At 36.4% G+C, this 16,689-nt stretch overlaps 1 protein-coding gene across 1 annotated transcript in view; it reads right to left on the reverse strand.

The window, feature by feature from the left end:
* Positions 1–16,689, reverse strand: part of LOC106911984 (semaphorin-4E-like) — a 92,527-nt gene that overhangs the window by 16,296 nt on the left and 59,542 nt on the right. The window lies entirely within an intron of this gene.

Consider the following 16,689-nt stretch of genomic DNA (forward strand, 5'->3'; position numbering starts at 1 on the left):
TATGATGTTTTATGATGTTTTATGATGCTTTATAATGTTTTATGATGTTTTATAATGTTTTATGTTTTATGATGTTTTATGATGTTTTATGATGCTTTATAATGTTTTATGATGTTTTATAATGTTTTATGATGTTTTATAATGTTTTATGATGCTTTATAATGTTTTATGCTTTATTATGTTTTATGATGTTTTATGATGCTTTATAATGTTTTATGATGTTTTATAATGTTTTATGTTTTATGATGTTTTATGATGTTTTATGATGCTTTATAATGTTTTATGATGCTTTATAATGTTTTATGCTTTATTATATTTTATGATGTTTTATGATGCTTTATAATGTTTTATGATGTTTTATAATGTTTTATGTTTTATGATGTTTTATGATGTTTTATGATGCTTTATAATGTTTTATGATGTTTTATAATGTTTTATGTTTTATGATGTTTTATGATGTTTTATGATGTTTTATAATGTTTTATGATGCTTTATGATGTTTTATGATGTTTTATAATGTTTTATGTTTTATTATGTTTTATGATGTTTTATGATGCTTTATAATGTTTTATGATGTTTTATAATGTTTTATGTTTTATGATGTTTTATGATGTTTTATGTTTTATTATGTTTTATGATGTTTTATGATGCTTTATAATGTTTTATGATGTTTTATAATGTTTTATGTTTTATTATGTTTTATGATGTTTTATGATGCTTTATAATGTTTTATGATGTTTTATAATGTTTTATGTTTTATGATGTTTTATGATGTTTTATGATGCTTTATAATGTTTTATGATGTTTTATAATGTTTTATGTTTTATGATGTTTTATGATGTTTTATGATGTTTTATAATGTTTTATGATGTTTTATGATGTTTTATGATGTTTTATAATGTTTTATGATGCTTTATGATGTTTTATAATGTTTTATGTTTTATGATGTTTTATGATGTTTTATGATGTTTTATGATGTTTTATAATGTTTTATAATGTTTTATGATGTTTTATGATGTTTTATGATGTTTTATGATGTTTTATGATGTTTTATGATGCTTTATAATGTTTTATGATGTTTTATAATGTTTTATGTTTTATGATGTTTTATGATGTTTTATGATGTTTTATAATGTTTTATGATGTTTTATGATGTTTTATGATGTTTTATAATGTTTTATGATGCTTTATGATGTTTTATAATGTTTTATGTTTTATGATGTTTTATAATGTTTTATGATGTTTTATGATGTTTTATGATGTTTTATGATGTTTTATAATGTTTTATAATGTTTTATGATGTTTTATAATGTTTTATGATGTTTTATGATGTTTTATGATGTTTTATGATGTTTTATAATGTTTTGTTTTATAATGTTTTATGATGTTTTATAATGTTTTATGATGTTTTATAATGTTTTATAATGTTTTATGATGTTTTATAATGTTTTATGATGTTTTATAATGTTTTATGATGTTTTATGATGTTTTATAATGTTTTATAATGTTTTATGATGTTTTATAATGTTTTATGATGTTTTATGATGTTTTATGATGTTTTATAATGTTTTATGATGTTTTATAATGTTTTATGATGTTTTATGATGTTTTATAATGTTTTATAATGTTTTATGTTTTATGATGTTTTATAATGTTTTATGATGTTTTATGATGTTTTATGATGTTTTATAATGTTTTATGATGTTTTATAATGTTTTATGATGTTTTATGATGTTTTATAATGTTTTATGATGTTTTATAATGTTTTATGATGTTTTATGATGTTTTATAATGTTTTATAATGTTTTATGATGTTTTATAATGTTTTATGATGTTTTATGATGTTTTATAATGTTTTATAATGTTTTATAATGTTTTATGTTTTATGATGTTTTATAATGTTTAATGATGTTTTATAATGTTTTATGATGTTTTATGATGTTTTTTGATGTTTTATGTTTTATAATGTTTTATTATGTTTTATGATGTTTTATGATGTTTTATGATGTTTTATGATGTTTTTTTATGTTTTATGTTTTCATAATGTAAAGCACTCTGAACCGCCTTGTTGCTGAAATGATTTCTGTGTGAACGTTTCGTCTGTTAGTGTGAAACTGTTGCTCCACAGGTAGAAAACAGCCTCACTCTTTCCTCCTGTCACACGTCCACAAACTAAACACCCATCATGCTCAGCAACACGGCACACACAAGCTTATTACAGCTTCATCATGAATACAAAATGACATTTCAATTTAGCTTTTCCCCATTGTGATGTTGTGGCGCTTGCATACTAAATCAGCTTTTTCATTCATTTCCCATTTCTGTCTCTCTCTTTTCATCTCTCAGAATGAAGAAATGCAAATCAGGAAGGAGGGGGAGGCACATATTTCCAAATGTGAATGCTATAATGTCATCCAGGAAAAGGTCTGTGCAGCAGATTATCTGTCGCTCATCTTTCTGCAGCTGGTTTCTCTGGACCACCAACAAATCTGGCTTTTTGAAATCGATCCACATAATTAGGAACCTCTAATGAAACTTGGGAATTTAAAGTTTGAAAGAGGAAACTTTCGTTTTGAACTCTGCACATTTGTGTTGGCTACATGAACTGGTGGTGTGAGGAATGTATTCATGACCTGCTGGAAATCAGCGCCGGCCCGACTCCAATCAGCGCCTGTTCTTCCCAGTAAAATACCAATCCAGTCGGGTCAGAATGAGAAAGAAACAATCACAGGATGCATTTTTGAATAAAATGGCAACTGGATGATTCTAATGGATCTTCTGAATGAGAAATCAAGATATCTGCCTGTTTTTTACACCTAAAGAGAAACTTCCCCTTTTTCTTTCTGAGGTGAGGCACGAGTCAGTGACCCAGTCACAGATAAACACAAATACTTTCCATTTCTGTCATTTGAATGTATTTTATTAGACAATAAAGGATTAAATTAAACAAGCAGAGGCGTTGTTGGCAGGAAAACATGGCCCAGCTTTTTGCCTTTATACTGATGAAAACACAGACGACAAAACATGTTTAGCCAACAGATCAGATTTCATCTGGATGTTTTATCAGAGCTGCTTTTGATGTCGATTTGTCTTCATCTGCATCTCGTCAAAAAGCACAGCAGCAACAGAGAGAAGTGGCTGAAATGATGTGAGCTGCAGATTTACCAGCTCGTTAAACACGGAGTGTCGGTGATTAAGACTTTTGATATAAAGAAAACAGTCAAAGCTCAAGGTATTGCTGCAGAGATATGGGAGAGAAGCTAACATGAGCGCGGCGTGGGGGGGCACAATACGGGATATTTACAGGAAAATATTAATGCAAGAGCGCGGCGGGAGGCGGAGGTAAAGTACGGTAGTTTCCTGGAAAAAATGGGAGAGTTGGCAGGCACGTTGTCCTGAAGCAGAGGAAAAAGAGACAAAATCTGGGACTGAGCATTAAAAAGAGACACACTGAGATTTACTGGGAAATGAAGCGGTTAATTCAAATAAAAATCTGGAGGCATGTAGAGAAGTTTTCCTGCTGACAGGTTTTGTTTAAACTTCAAAGATTAACATTTAATCATAAACAATAAAGTGACTGACTGGGTTTCAAACAGTTAACTTGCTAACTAAATATTTAACTCCAAAATTAAATATTTAGTTTGAAGCTAACTGTTAGCCAGCTCATTATTTAGCTCCAAGCTAAATATTTATTTAGCTCCAAGCTAAATATTTATTTAGCTCCAAGCTAAATATTTATTTAGCTCCAAGCTAAATATTTATTTAGCTAATATGCAAATGTGCTTGCCAATGAGCGGAAGTGATCTATTAAAATAAAAGCTGGGTCTTGAGAATTGCTTTATAAGCTGTTGCTGGTGAGACTGAATCCTTCAGTGCTGTGGATCACTGGTAAATGCCTGGATTGTCCCTAAAACAGCTCATCCTTTGTTTAAGCTGAAGTGTTTCAGGAAAAGAATGAAAGAAACAATGATAATATTATAAAGAGGTTCTAAAAGGTTCCAGCTTTGATTTCTGTCTATTTTTGTTTATTGGCAAGTAAATTAGCACCTTATTGAGCTCAGAACTAAATATTTATTTTAGTTTTAGTTTTACTTGATTTGTGGCCTGACTTTAAACGTGGCGTTCCTGGTGGACAAACTTCCACTGTTGCATTAAATCGATTCTGCAAACAGCAGTGGCTCAATATTCCTCCACAAAAGCGGCCAAGACTTTATCACAGCACTCTAAATACAATGTGTCAGATTTTTAGTTTTTATCTTAGACAATTCTGTTATTTTAAATATTTAAACCAAAGAAAATGTCCATAGAGTTTTAAGGATATAAACTGTGTCCAACATTTGATCAAGTTCAGGACAGGAAACCCGCTGGTTTTCACATTACAGCAGTCGGTTCTATCAGCGTCAAGCTGTGTCTGAATCGTTTAGCCAAACACTCCCTCCCTCATTAAGCAACACAATTACTGGACCAGTCGCCTGTTAAGGCGGTCACTCAGCCAAACAGTCGCCTTACACTGTCAGCCAGGCAGACAGTCAGTCAATTACACAGTGAAGCGCCTCAGAGTGGGAGTTTATGTGTCAGGATGTTCGCTGCAGACACTCTGCTTCATTTAGCAAGCCAGCACCACAGACTAATATTCACATATCCGCATATTTTAAAGGTCATTCATCATTTCCATCAGACTCAGAGCGATGCATTCCACATGTACGCACCAATGTGCTGCATGGAAATGCAGTTAGAAGTTCTGGTTCTGAAGCTGCTCCAGGTACTGAGGGCAGCCAGGATTCCCACTTAGGCAAGAAATGACAGGAAATGACTTTTAACAGGCGTAAATCAGTTCCTCGTTATGATGGTAGAATAAAAACCAGCAGGAGCCCGAATCCTGAGGAGAAACCATTAAAGACGAGTTAAATATGGCGCTAAATTAGGGTGTTATTAAAAATAGCTCTCCGTCTCGCCAGCATCATTTGACTCAATGGGAGCAACAGCTTCAAACAACAAAACATGAACATCCAGCTAGACAGGAGCAACGCTGCAGTCAGAGGAGAATCAAACAGAAACCTGTTTTAATGTTCACCCAACCGAAACACGGTGGTGGCAGCATCATGAAGCATGCTATTACATTCAAAAAGAGACTAAGAGGAAATAATTATAACTTTCAGCCATTCTTTACATCCAGATTTACCGTCTGACTTCTTCTGGTGCAGAATTATGATTCATATCTGATGTCAAAGATGTAAAAGTCAAATTAAATGCAACATGACCGTTCACAGAGCAGACACTTTAAAAACCAAACATTAGTTCCACATGTGGAAGTGGCACAAACTGGATTTTGGGGGGTGAAAAAAACTGCAGGTGGGCCAGTTGGATATGGGTCACAGAGAGGCAAATAACTCTGGCATCGTTGTAAAGGGTGAAAAACACTTTTTTATTTTTGTTCAATGAACTAAAAATGTGTAAACTATAATGCAATTTTGCACCCTTGCACAGAAATACACCCATGTACAATAGCTGCCATGGCAACCAACTGTGCAAACATGGAATGCATAAATGATGAGAACACACCAAACACATGAAGCAGAAACGATGCTACAAACAAAAAATGCTCCATCGATCACCAGATTGTGATGTCATGATTTAATGTTTAGTCCAGAAGAAACTTGAGGTTTTTGCAGCATTTCATGTTTGTTTGGTTTTTTTCTCTTGATTGTAGAATTTTGTTTTCATTTTTTTGTGGCTGCAATATATTTTTTTTTTTCATTTGCAGCATTTTTTATTGCATTTTGTGTTTTCTTTGTATTTGTAAACTGCAAAAACAAAATCTTATTTGTGTTTTGTCTGGTTTCTAGTAAAAATACTTTAGTACACTTGAAATGAGACAAAACTGATTAGTAAGTTTTTAACAAGATATAGAAATTCCTTAATATAGTTTTTAAAAGGTATTAGTTCCACTGGCAGATTTTCTTTTACTGTTTCAAAACGTGGGAAATTGTTTTATTAGAGAAAAATTCACAATAGCAACACAGAAGTGTTGGTCAAACTCTTAAACACTAAAAGCAATAATGTGGATTTGTAATAAAGATGCTGCAGAGGTTTTGTGATCAGGTGACACAGTCCTGAGTCCAAAAGTCACTTTTTAATGCTGTTTTGCAGCAAACTGCAGCCTCTGAGCTGACATTCAAGCCGACTGTCCACAGTCACGAACAGCAAACTGAAAAGAGCAACGTGAATCAGAAAGGTGGGCCAGTAATTGTTTGACCTTTATGTTGGCAGCCTGGTCGAAATGGTGGACAAAGACAAGCTTACCGTGACAGAGGAACGTTAAGCCGGATGCTGAGAGCAGGTCCAGTGCAGCTGCCCAGCGGCTCCTGTGTGTGTTTCTGGTTTTCTAGCTGTTTGCTCGGCTCAAAGTGTCAGAGGAGAAGAAGAGCTTTGTTTGCTTTTCTGACTGTTTATTTCAGCTTTTTGTTTGATGCAGGATGTCTAATTTAGGCTCTATATTTTATGACTCAGTTTCTTCTCTTATGTTTAGTTTTCATACAGTAAACAGAAAACTTGAGACTGTAAATTAAGTGTAAATTAAATTAATCTTTATTTAAAAGTTAAATGTTGTACTAAATAAACTCTGATTTTCCCTGTTCTGTGTTTTGTGTGTAGTTATTTTTGAGGTTTTCTGTGTTTAGTCCTGTTCCTGTCCTGTCTTCCCAGGTGTGTCTCGTTCCCTGATTAATAGCAATAAGTAAACTTTTTAATGTAAATATTTAAAATGTTGCACTTAAGTTAAAGAAATTAATTTAATTTGTTCAGTTGACTTTAAGCTCAGTGGTTTTGCTTAGTATTATTTTCAATGCAGTCAGAATGAAATCAATTAATGTAAACCTAAGTAACAGGTCAGTAATATTTATTTATTCTTATCTTGGGGGTGTTCAATGATTTTTCCTGATTCTGGATCAACTGTGAGAGAATCCTGATACAACGATAAATAAATGGAGATAAATGAAGAAAACTGATTGGTCCTTTGAGTGAAATCCTGCTGATCAAAAAATATCTGCACAGACGTATCCGTCCCTTTTCAAGTGGGGAAGCGGCACACAAGCTAAAGGTATATATATATATATATATATATATATATATATATATATATATATATATATATATAAAAAAAAAATTCCCTTCTCACCCTCCGCGGGTGGTCTCTCTCTCTTTCATCCTCTGAGCTCGGGTCCTCTACCAGAGGCCTGGGAGCTTCAGGTTCTCCTCCAGTATCTTGGCTGTGCCTAGAACTGCACATTTCTGGACTGAGATGTCTGATGTTGTTCCTGGGATCTGTTTGAGCCACTGCTCCAGTTTGGGGGTGACTGCCCCGAGGGCCCCGATGACCACAGGCACCACTGTGGTCTTCACCTTCCAGGCCTTCTCCAGTTCCTCTCTGAGGCCCTGGTATTTCTCCAGTTTCTCCTTTTTCCTGATGTTGTGGTCACTTGGTATTGCTACATCCACCACAACGGCTTTCCTCTGTTCTTTATCCACCACCACAATGTCCGGTTGGTTCGCCATTACCATCTTGTCTGTTTGGATCTGGAAGTCCCACAGGATCTTAGCTCGGTCATTCTCCACCACCTTTGGGGGTGTTCCCCACTTCGATCTCGGGGCTTCCAGTCCATATTCGGCACAGATGTTCCTGTACACTATGCCCGCCACTTGGTTATGTCGTTCCATGTACGCTTTCCCTGCCAGCATCTTGCACCCTGCTGTTATGTGCTGGACTGTCTCAGAGGCCTCCTTGCACAACCTACACCTTGGGTCTTGTCTGGTGTGGTAGATCTGAGCTTCTATTGCTCTGGTGTTTAGGGCCTGTTCCTGGGCGGCCAGGATGAGGGCCTCCGTGCTGTCCTTGAGTCCAGCTTTCTCCAGCCATTGGTAGGATTTCCTGATATCAGCCACTTCAGTTATTTGTCGGTGGTACATCCCATGTAGGGGCTTGTCTTCCCATGATGGTTCCTCCAGCACCTCGTCCTCTGTTCCCCATTGTCTGAGACATTCGCTGAGCACATCGTCCATTGAGGCTTTGTCCTTGATGTATTGATGGATCTTGGATGTTTCATCCTGGACAGTGGCTCTCACACTCACTAGTCCTCTGCCTCCTTCCTTACGGCTCGTGTACAGTCTCAGGGTGCTGGATTTGGGGTGGAACCCTCCATGCATGGTTAGCAGCTTCCGAGTCTTAACGTCCGTGGCCTTTATCTCTTCCATTGGCCAGCTAATTATTCCGGCAGGGTATCTGATTACTGGTAAGGCATAGCTGTTTATTGCACGGATCTTGTTCTTGCCATTGAGCTGGCTTCTCAGGACTTGCCTTATTCGTTGGAGGTATTTGGCTGTGGCTCCTTTCCTTGTGACCTCATCGAGGTTGCCATTTGCTTGTGGTATTCCCAGGTACTTGTAGCTGTGCTCTATGTCTGCTATTGTTCCCTCTGGGAGAGAGACCCCTTCTGTGTGGATGACCTTCCCTCTCTTTGTAACCATCCGGCCACACTTCTCTAGTCCGAATGACATCCCAATGTCAGTGCTGTAGATCCTGGTGGTGTGGATCAGTGAGTCGATGTCTCGCTCGCTCTTGGCGTACAGCTTGATGTCATCCATGTAGAGGAGGTGTGATTGTGGCCCCATTCTTGAGTCGGTATCCGTAGCCAGTCTTGTTGATGATTTGGCTAAGGGGGTTCAGGCCTATGCAGAACAGCAGTGGGGACAGAGCATCTCCTTGGTATATGCCACATTTGATGGACACTTGTGCAAGTGGTTTGCAGTTGGCTTCAAGGGTGGTTTTCCACAGCCCCATCGAGTTTGCAATGAAGGCTCTTAGAGTCCTATTGATGTTGTACATCTCTAAGCATTCAATGATCCAAGTGTGTGGCATCGAATCATAGGCTTTCTTGTAATCAATCCAAGCGGTGCACAGGTTGGTGTGTCGGGTTTTGCAGTCTCGGGTGATTGTGTGGTCTACAAGGAGTTGGTGTTTGGCTCCTCTGCTATTTATGCCGATGCCCTTCTGTATATATATATATATATATATATATATATATATATATATATATATATATATATATATATATATATATATATATATATATATATATATATATATATATATATATATATATATATATATATATAAATCAGCTGGTTGCAGCTACTTCTACATATTTTCACCTTTTTTACAGACATCTGTTTCTTTCTTTAGAGCTAATTAATTAAGTCACTCATCTGTTGTGTCTGATGTAGATCTTGTTTTTCAATCAAGAAAAAATGCATACCTGTAATCACTGTAGCTAATAATGAATCGCGCTGATGCTTCATTAGTTTACCGTAACCACTGAACAGGAAGCAGATTAGCAGTTCACATCTTAATTCCAAGCTAATGGAGGTTGTTCAGGGACTCTGATTACAAGGAGTCCAGAGACCTGCAGGTAGGTGATGGTTGGATAATCAGACTCCATTGTTCCCTCACAAACACACACACACATGTTTGAGCTGCCGAGCGTAATCAGGCCCAGTCTGAGCAACATGGCCACTCAGCTGATTTCCTTCTGAAGTTTCTTTTTCATTTTTTATCTCCATTTCTTTCATGTACATCAGACAGACCAGAGGAGTGAGAACGACGTACCGTAACTCTTTGTAGTCGTGGTAATGTGTGCACCATTAGAGGGCGCTGTTTGTAGAGCTACACATTAAAAACTTAAGAGTAATAATTTGGGGATTCATTTTACAAAGTCCAGTTTTCACAATATTATTCATTCAATTTTAAATGTCACAGTTTCAAACTAGATATTTAGTTAATCAACTCCATTGTTACTAAATATTTACTATTGATTATTGTTATTATTATGAATGGATGACTAGATCTCAAGCTGAATAGCAAGATAACTGCTTAGGGAGAATTTATACAGCTGACCGTATCTTGTTAGCCCGCTAACTATTTATCTCCAAGCTAAATATTTGCCCATTAGCAGAAGTGGCCTATTAAAGTACAAGCTGTAGACTGAATATTTCAATGCTGCTGCATTTCTGTTGCTGTAAATGGCTCATCCTTTGTTTTAAGCTGAAATGAGGTTCAAGAAAAGAGGAAAATCGATAAAGAGGTGAAGTGATTTATAAAGACGTTCTGAAGGCTTTTATTCACTTCCAGTTATTGTGAAGTGAATTTGCATCTTATTTCGTTTGTTTGCTAACTAAATATATAGTTTGAAGCTAAATAGTTTTGGCTACCTAAACATTTAGCCTGCTAAATAGCGTCAAACTAAATATTTTGCCTGGAGCTAAAAATGTAGCTTATTATTTAAAAATGTTGTTTGAAATTGTGACATTTACAAATGAATGAATAACATGGTGAAAATATGACTTTTTCTCTTATGACAGGGTGAATAAGCCAGTTTATCACAGTTAAATTTGGTCTGTGTCGTTTTACAAACACCTTCTGAACAAAAACAGATTCTTGTGCTTTTCTTCTCCAAGCAGCATCTTGATAAGAAGCTGAGCTGTTTGAGTGCAGAAAGCCACAAACCTGCAGATTTTGGGAATGAAAGAGCAAAAAAGTTTCACTGTTTTCATGCTGCATTAAAAGGACTCGTTATTGTGTTTTAAATTTTATTTTTTATAAGGTCACGCGTTTAAAATTAAATGGCTCCCTGACTGCATGGACTGGAAAAGCATCATGCAGTATTTAAGACCTGATATTAAAGTTCTGCTTTTTTACCCGTCATCTTATTGTAGGAGGTGTTTTAATGTGGATTATTAACCATCAGTTACATGTTATAGCGCGTGCTCCACAGCTAATGAAGGAGCCGGTTTCAGGCTGGCTGTAGCCCATCAGTGACTTTAGTTCAGGCAAACACACAAAGAGACATGAAATCAATTCACAGCTCATCTGATCACACATATCAGCCTCTTCCTCTCATCTTCCCTCTGAATATAAATACACAATATATTACTGAAACCCTTTAAACACTAAAATCCACCACAAAATCTCCCCAAAGTGGAAGATCACATGGCCAGAGGGATTTATTTCAATTTCATTTTATTTTACTTCATATATTGAGTTAGAAAATCCATCATACTTCTCACCTACAAGCAGGTTGAAAATAAAATCCACCACCAGCTTCTTGCTGAGATTTGCACCTGCTGACAAAACAGCTCAACAAATAAAAACAGTTTAACAAATAAAAACAGTTTAACAAATAAAAACAGCTTAACAAATAAAAACAGCTTAACAAATAAAAACAGTTTAACAAATAAAAACAGCTCAACAAATAAAAACAGTTTAACAAATAAAAACAGTTTAACAAATAAAAACAGTTTAACAAATAAAAACAGTTTAACAAATAAAAACAGTTTAACAAATAAAAACAGCTCAACAAATAAAAACAGCTCAACAAATAAAAACAGCTCAACAAATAAAAACAGTTTAACAAATAAAAACAGTTTAACAAATAAAAACAGTTTAACAAATAAAAACAGCTCAACAAATAAAAACAGTTTAACAAATAAAAACAGTTTAACAAATAAAAACAGTTTAACAAATAAAAACAGCTCAACAAATAAAAACAGTTTAACAAATAAAAACAGTTTAACAAATAAAAACAGTTTAACAAATAAAAACAGTTTAACAAATAAAAACAGTTTAACAAATAAAAACAGTTTAACAAATAAAAACAGTTTAACAAATAAAAACAGTTTAACAAATAAAAACAGTTTAACAAATAAAAACAGTTTAACAAATAAAAACAGTTTAACAAATAAAAACAGCTCAACAAATAAAAACAGCTTAACAAATAAAAACAGCTCAACAAATAAAAACAGCTCAACAAATAAAAACAGTTTAACAAATAAAAACAGCTCAACAAATAAAAACAGTTTAACAAATAAAAACAGCTTAACAAATAAAAACAGTTTAACAAATAAAAACAGCTTAACAAATAAAAACAGCTTAACAAATAAAAACAGTTTAACAAATAAAAACAGCTTAACAAATAAAAACAGTTTGTGACCTAAACAGGAGTTAAGAATGATATTTCAAGCAAGCTTTAAATTTGAACATGTTCATAAACTGCCATCAGGCTCTGACATGTTTGCCTACAGACTTTAATTCCTCTGCCAGGGATGATGACCTATGACCTCATTATGCTCATGTTGATGTTCCCACTCATTCTGTGCCAGGCTTTATTTTTAACCCTCTTTAAAATATTAACATACTTTGGTTCAAAACTAGCTGCTGTGTGAACATAGTCTAAAGTCCATCCTGTAGATGGGACTGAAATGATGCAGAACTCACATTTTTCTTGCACTCACACAACAAAAACATCCTTTGAAATATCAGTTTTCTGCCTGAAATAGGATCATATGAGGCATCTCATACTTACGGTTTGAAGGTGCGTCGTTTTTGTTGTGGTTCCTGGAAGTTTCCAAGCATGTGAGATAATATGCAGATGAACTTTATCTGTGTGTTTTTATATTCCCTACTGTCTTTACAGTCAATAGGAGTTTTTCCTAATCAATCTACTGAGAGATGCTCTCATTGGAAACACCCCATCTGACTGGAACCTGCAATAATTGTCCCGTCCACAGGAGACGGAGAGGTGGCGAGAATACAAATTGTCTCTGGCAGACATGAGCGAGCGAGAAATGATTGCTGCTGCTGCTGCTAAAAGAGAGCAAATTACCATCTTAAGCAGAACTGATTGGTGTCCTGCTAAATGGAAGGCTTCACTTCAGTAATCAAATCACATCAACACTTTAAATTCAGAGCCACTGAAACGGCATCACCAGGGGCAAAGTCTGCTCAGACCTCGCTGGATGGAAATAACTCGGCGCCAACAAACCTGAAGAAATTAAGGCTTCTGAGAGCTTTCCTGGAATGAGATGGTGCCGTTTTCTCTAAGGGCCATTGACTGTTAAAGCCCTTGGAGATAAATTATATCTTCCAGCTAAGTGTGATGTGCACCTTGTGTCTTCTCACCAGTTAGTAGAGTTAGACTGAAGTCTGACTGTGAGTAAAACTATTTCTATCTGTACGAACCCTTCCTTCTCTAGATGTGAAGGAACTGAACCAATTTATTCAAACAAAGTGACTGAAACAGGAAAATATAGCAGCCAGTGAAGAGATGCTAATACTGATCAGATGTTTTCTTGTTTAGTTAAAAATCAACTGAGGATCATTTGCACAAGCTGGAAGTAAGTGATGAAAGCCTGAATAACTCAGTCACACATGGGAGAGGCTGAGTTGGACCTTTAGTCCTTAACGGCATGTTTCTATTTGACTGCAATCGATAGAGGTCACTTATTAGCTTCTGCTAATTATTTATGTGTTTAGTGGTTTAGCGTGAGCAAAGCTAAGATTCCTGTTCAGTGAATCAGTGGTTAGACAACCTAACTAGCTCACTATAACTACTGCCTATTTTAGTGCAAACACGTATTCTCCATTACAGCCCTGGCAGCCATTTTGAAAAATGTACACCAGAAAAGAACAAGAAAATATAAAAATATGGATGCAAAAATCAATTTTCCAAAACAGCTATGGTGGCCAGCTTGAAAAATCAAATTTTATGAATAAATATAATTTCTATGGGCTGAATTATGCATGATTTTACAGCAAAAGTATTAATCTGCGATAAATATTGATAAATCAGAAACCCTGACGACCATTGTGACTTTCTTGAACTTTTCATTGGTTAGTGTTTCTTTCCTTTCAGAAAGCTCCCAGCTGGGAACATCTGTGGCAGGTTCTGCTATCCGCATGTTGACGATTATTGCTGAAATATTCAGTTTTCTGCTGCACTGACAGCCTGAATGGCTGCAGCCAGTAGGATGGTTGGCCTGGATCTTTCCTTTTCTCTGCCAACCTGTTAACCGTGTCGGCTGGCCACAGAGCACCCAGCAGGCGGAGCGATACGTGGCTGAGCAAATACTGATAGGATGTCCTGCAATGTCATGACATCCACTGCTGGGCCTGCGTTCAGGATCCAGCAGGCCGGACTGCAGCAGCAGCAGCTCAGCACGAAGCAGGAGTGATTTTCCACTTGTGAATGGAACAAAGATTTTAATTGTCTTGTTTGTCAGGATGCTCTCTTACTGTGAAGCTTCAGGCGTTCTCCAGCGTGTGTGGAAATGTCAGCGTGCCCTGAGCCGCAGCAAAGCGGCGCTGCAGCTAACAGCTTCCTCTCTCTCCACCTGCTCTCCTGGGAAGCAGGTGACAAATGGCTTCATGGATGAAGGTGAATCCAAAAGCAATGATGCTGCTCTGAATTTCTGATGCAACTCAAGTCATGCAGGACCGGTGAGGCCCACATGAACACTGTGTGTGTGTGGAGCAGCAGCGCCCAGGGGAACAAGCCAAGCCGGAGAGTTGGTTCTCACACTGGAGGTCACCTGCAGGTCACCTGGGTGAATTCTGGAAGAACGATGGCTCCTAATACTGATGACATGCTGATGCACTTCTGCTGAATTAAAACCCAACAATGATGATCCTTTCCACCTGCTTGTCAGGGATTATCTGGCCAGAGTCCTCAGAGGAGGACAGTGTGTTTGTGTCTTCAGTTGTGAGGTTTTCCCATTCCCCTGATCTCTCTGTTTCTGCCTCATTGCCTCCAAAACTGCTATTGATTTATGGCTGTACATACAAACGGAAAAGACACTTGAACTACATTCCTGTCTGAGTGGGTCTCTGCCAGTGTGTGTTATGTTGCTCTTCATGTCTGGTTTGTGCTGTAGTCCACTCACAGCTATCGATTTTCTCCTCCTATTCTTTGCAAAGAAGCTCACAGAAAATATACATTTAAAACTGTGAGAAAGCAAAGGATGTGTAATCAGGAAAGAGAAGAAAGAGAGGAGAAAATAAATGTATTCTCAATATTACAAAGTTGGCTTTCTTTGACTTTGCAGCAAGTTTTTAAACCTTTAAACCAAATAAATCTGTTACTGTTTTAAAAAATAAAATTATAATTTTATAGCCTATATAATATACAATATCAGGATTCTTTCATAAATATCTGCATTAAATCCTTCTAACATCAACGTGAGAAAAGCTCAGGCCTTTCTGCTGGATGACCTGGTGATTATTGGATTGACAGATTAATAATTGATAGCAAGAGATGCTTATTTACTCCTGAGTCGATAATTGTTTCAATAATTGATTCATCACCATTAATCCAATGAATCGCTTTAGCAGCTCAGAGCAGAAATCACTGTTAGCACAAATAAGGAAAATGCACTAAAAGACAGCAGAGATCTGGATTGGTCCTGCAGCTGGAAGTAAAGTCTAAAAGTGAAAATTTAACGATAAAGTAGCAACATCAACAGCATCTCCAGACTCCTAAGGAACGATGAGGTCAAAAACCCTTGACTAACTGCAAAATACCTCCAAGTACGGCTTGGCATGGCACGGAGTCAGCGTCAGAGTTAAGACTACTGCACACAAAGCAGTGGGCTGATAACAAACCAAAGAGCTGATTCTGTTCTGATGAACAAATCAAACCCGCAGATTAATGTAAAATGATGCAAACACTGAAAAAATAAAACCTTGTATGGCAGTGGCTGAGTCATGCTGTGGGGCGGTGCAGCGAGTTCTGGGCTGAAATGTTGCCTGGTGGTCATTAAATGTGTTGCTTTGTCAATTAACTCACTGATTAGCAGTCTGGGTTGAAATGTTAAATTATTCTTTGCTTCTGCCGTGTTCTGAACATTTGTGGATTGAAAGGATTTCTGTAAAAAGGAAGAACTCAGATCCTCCAGCTGTGAAGTTAAGAAGCTGCTTCCAGTGGGTTTTTCAGCTCTTCCACCTCCCTGCTCCTCCTCCGGTTCAGCCTCAGCAGCTCTCACTCTTTGGCTGCTTCTTTATAAACGCAGTTCATTACAAGTCTAGATAATGGTTAATTGAAAGTCGCAGGGTGCCATCAGGTGTACATCAGAGCCACAGCCTCCATGTTTGATGCTCTGGCATGTGCAGAAGGACGACCATAAACAACATAAACAACTGTGACAACTATTTAGTATTATATATCTGCAAACTGCTTCTTTTTGCAATTCTGCATTCAAACACTAAAAATATAAAATTATGTTTTATGCTAGCAGCATTTGCTTGATTTGGTACCATGATGAGTCAGAGCTACTGAGCCATACGGACTGTAAAGAGAAAATCACAACACATGAAGGACGAACTGAGCTCCAGTTGAACATAATGTTATTTATCTTGCAAAAACAATTGTTCATTAAGATTAAGAATTTTTCTTCCTGGAAAAAAAACGAAAAATAATTATTGTATATTTTTGTGTTTATTAAACTTCCAGTGAATTTTATTCATTAAAACCAAACCATGGAATAAGTTAATTTAACTTCACCCTGATGAACTCCATGTTTGTTTGAATGCCTTAATACCTAAAACATCAGGACAGGGGGCGGTGAGGACCGGGGTTGAGAAACACTGATTTAGACCCACCTGTGTCTCTTGTTTCCTGTCAGATCCTTGTCGCATGTCATCGTTGTTCCTTTCGTGTACAGTTCCCAGTTGCTACCAGTGTCTGAGCTCCTTGTCTCTGCTCACCTTCAGGTGCCCATCCAAATATCTTCTCATTTGAATAGAAAAGATTGTAAAACAGAAACATTTCTGGAAGCTTAAGTGTTGCTTAGAATACAAAGGGCGAG

This window comes from Poecilia mexicana, unplaced genomic scaffold, assembly GCF_051168715.1.
Source record: "Poecilia mexicana isolate PSO_F unplaced genomic scaffold, ASM5116871v1 scaffold_22, whole genome shotgun sequence".
Lineage (NCBI taxonomy): Eukaryota > Metazoa > Chordata > Actinopteri > Cyprinodontiformes > Poeciliidae > Poecilia > Poecilia mexicana.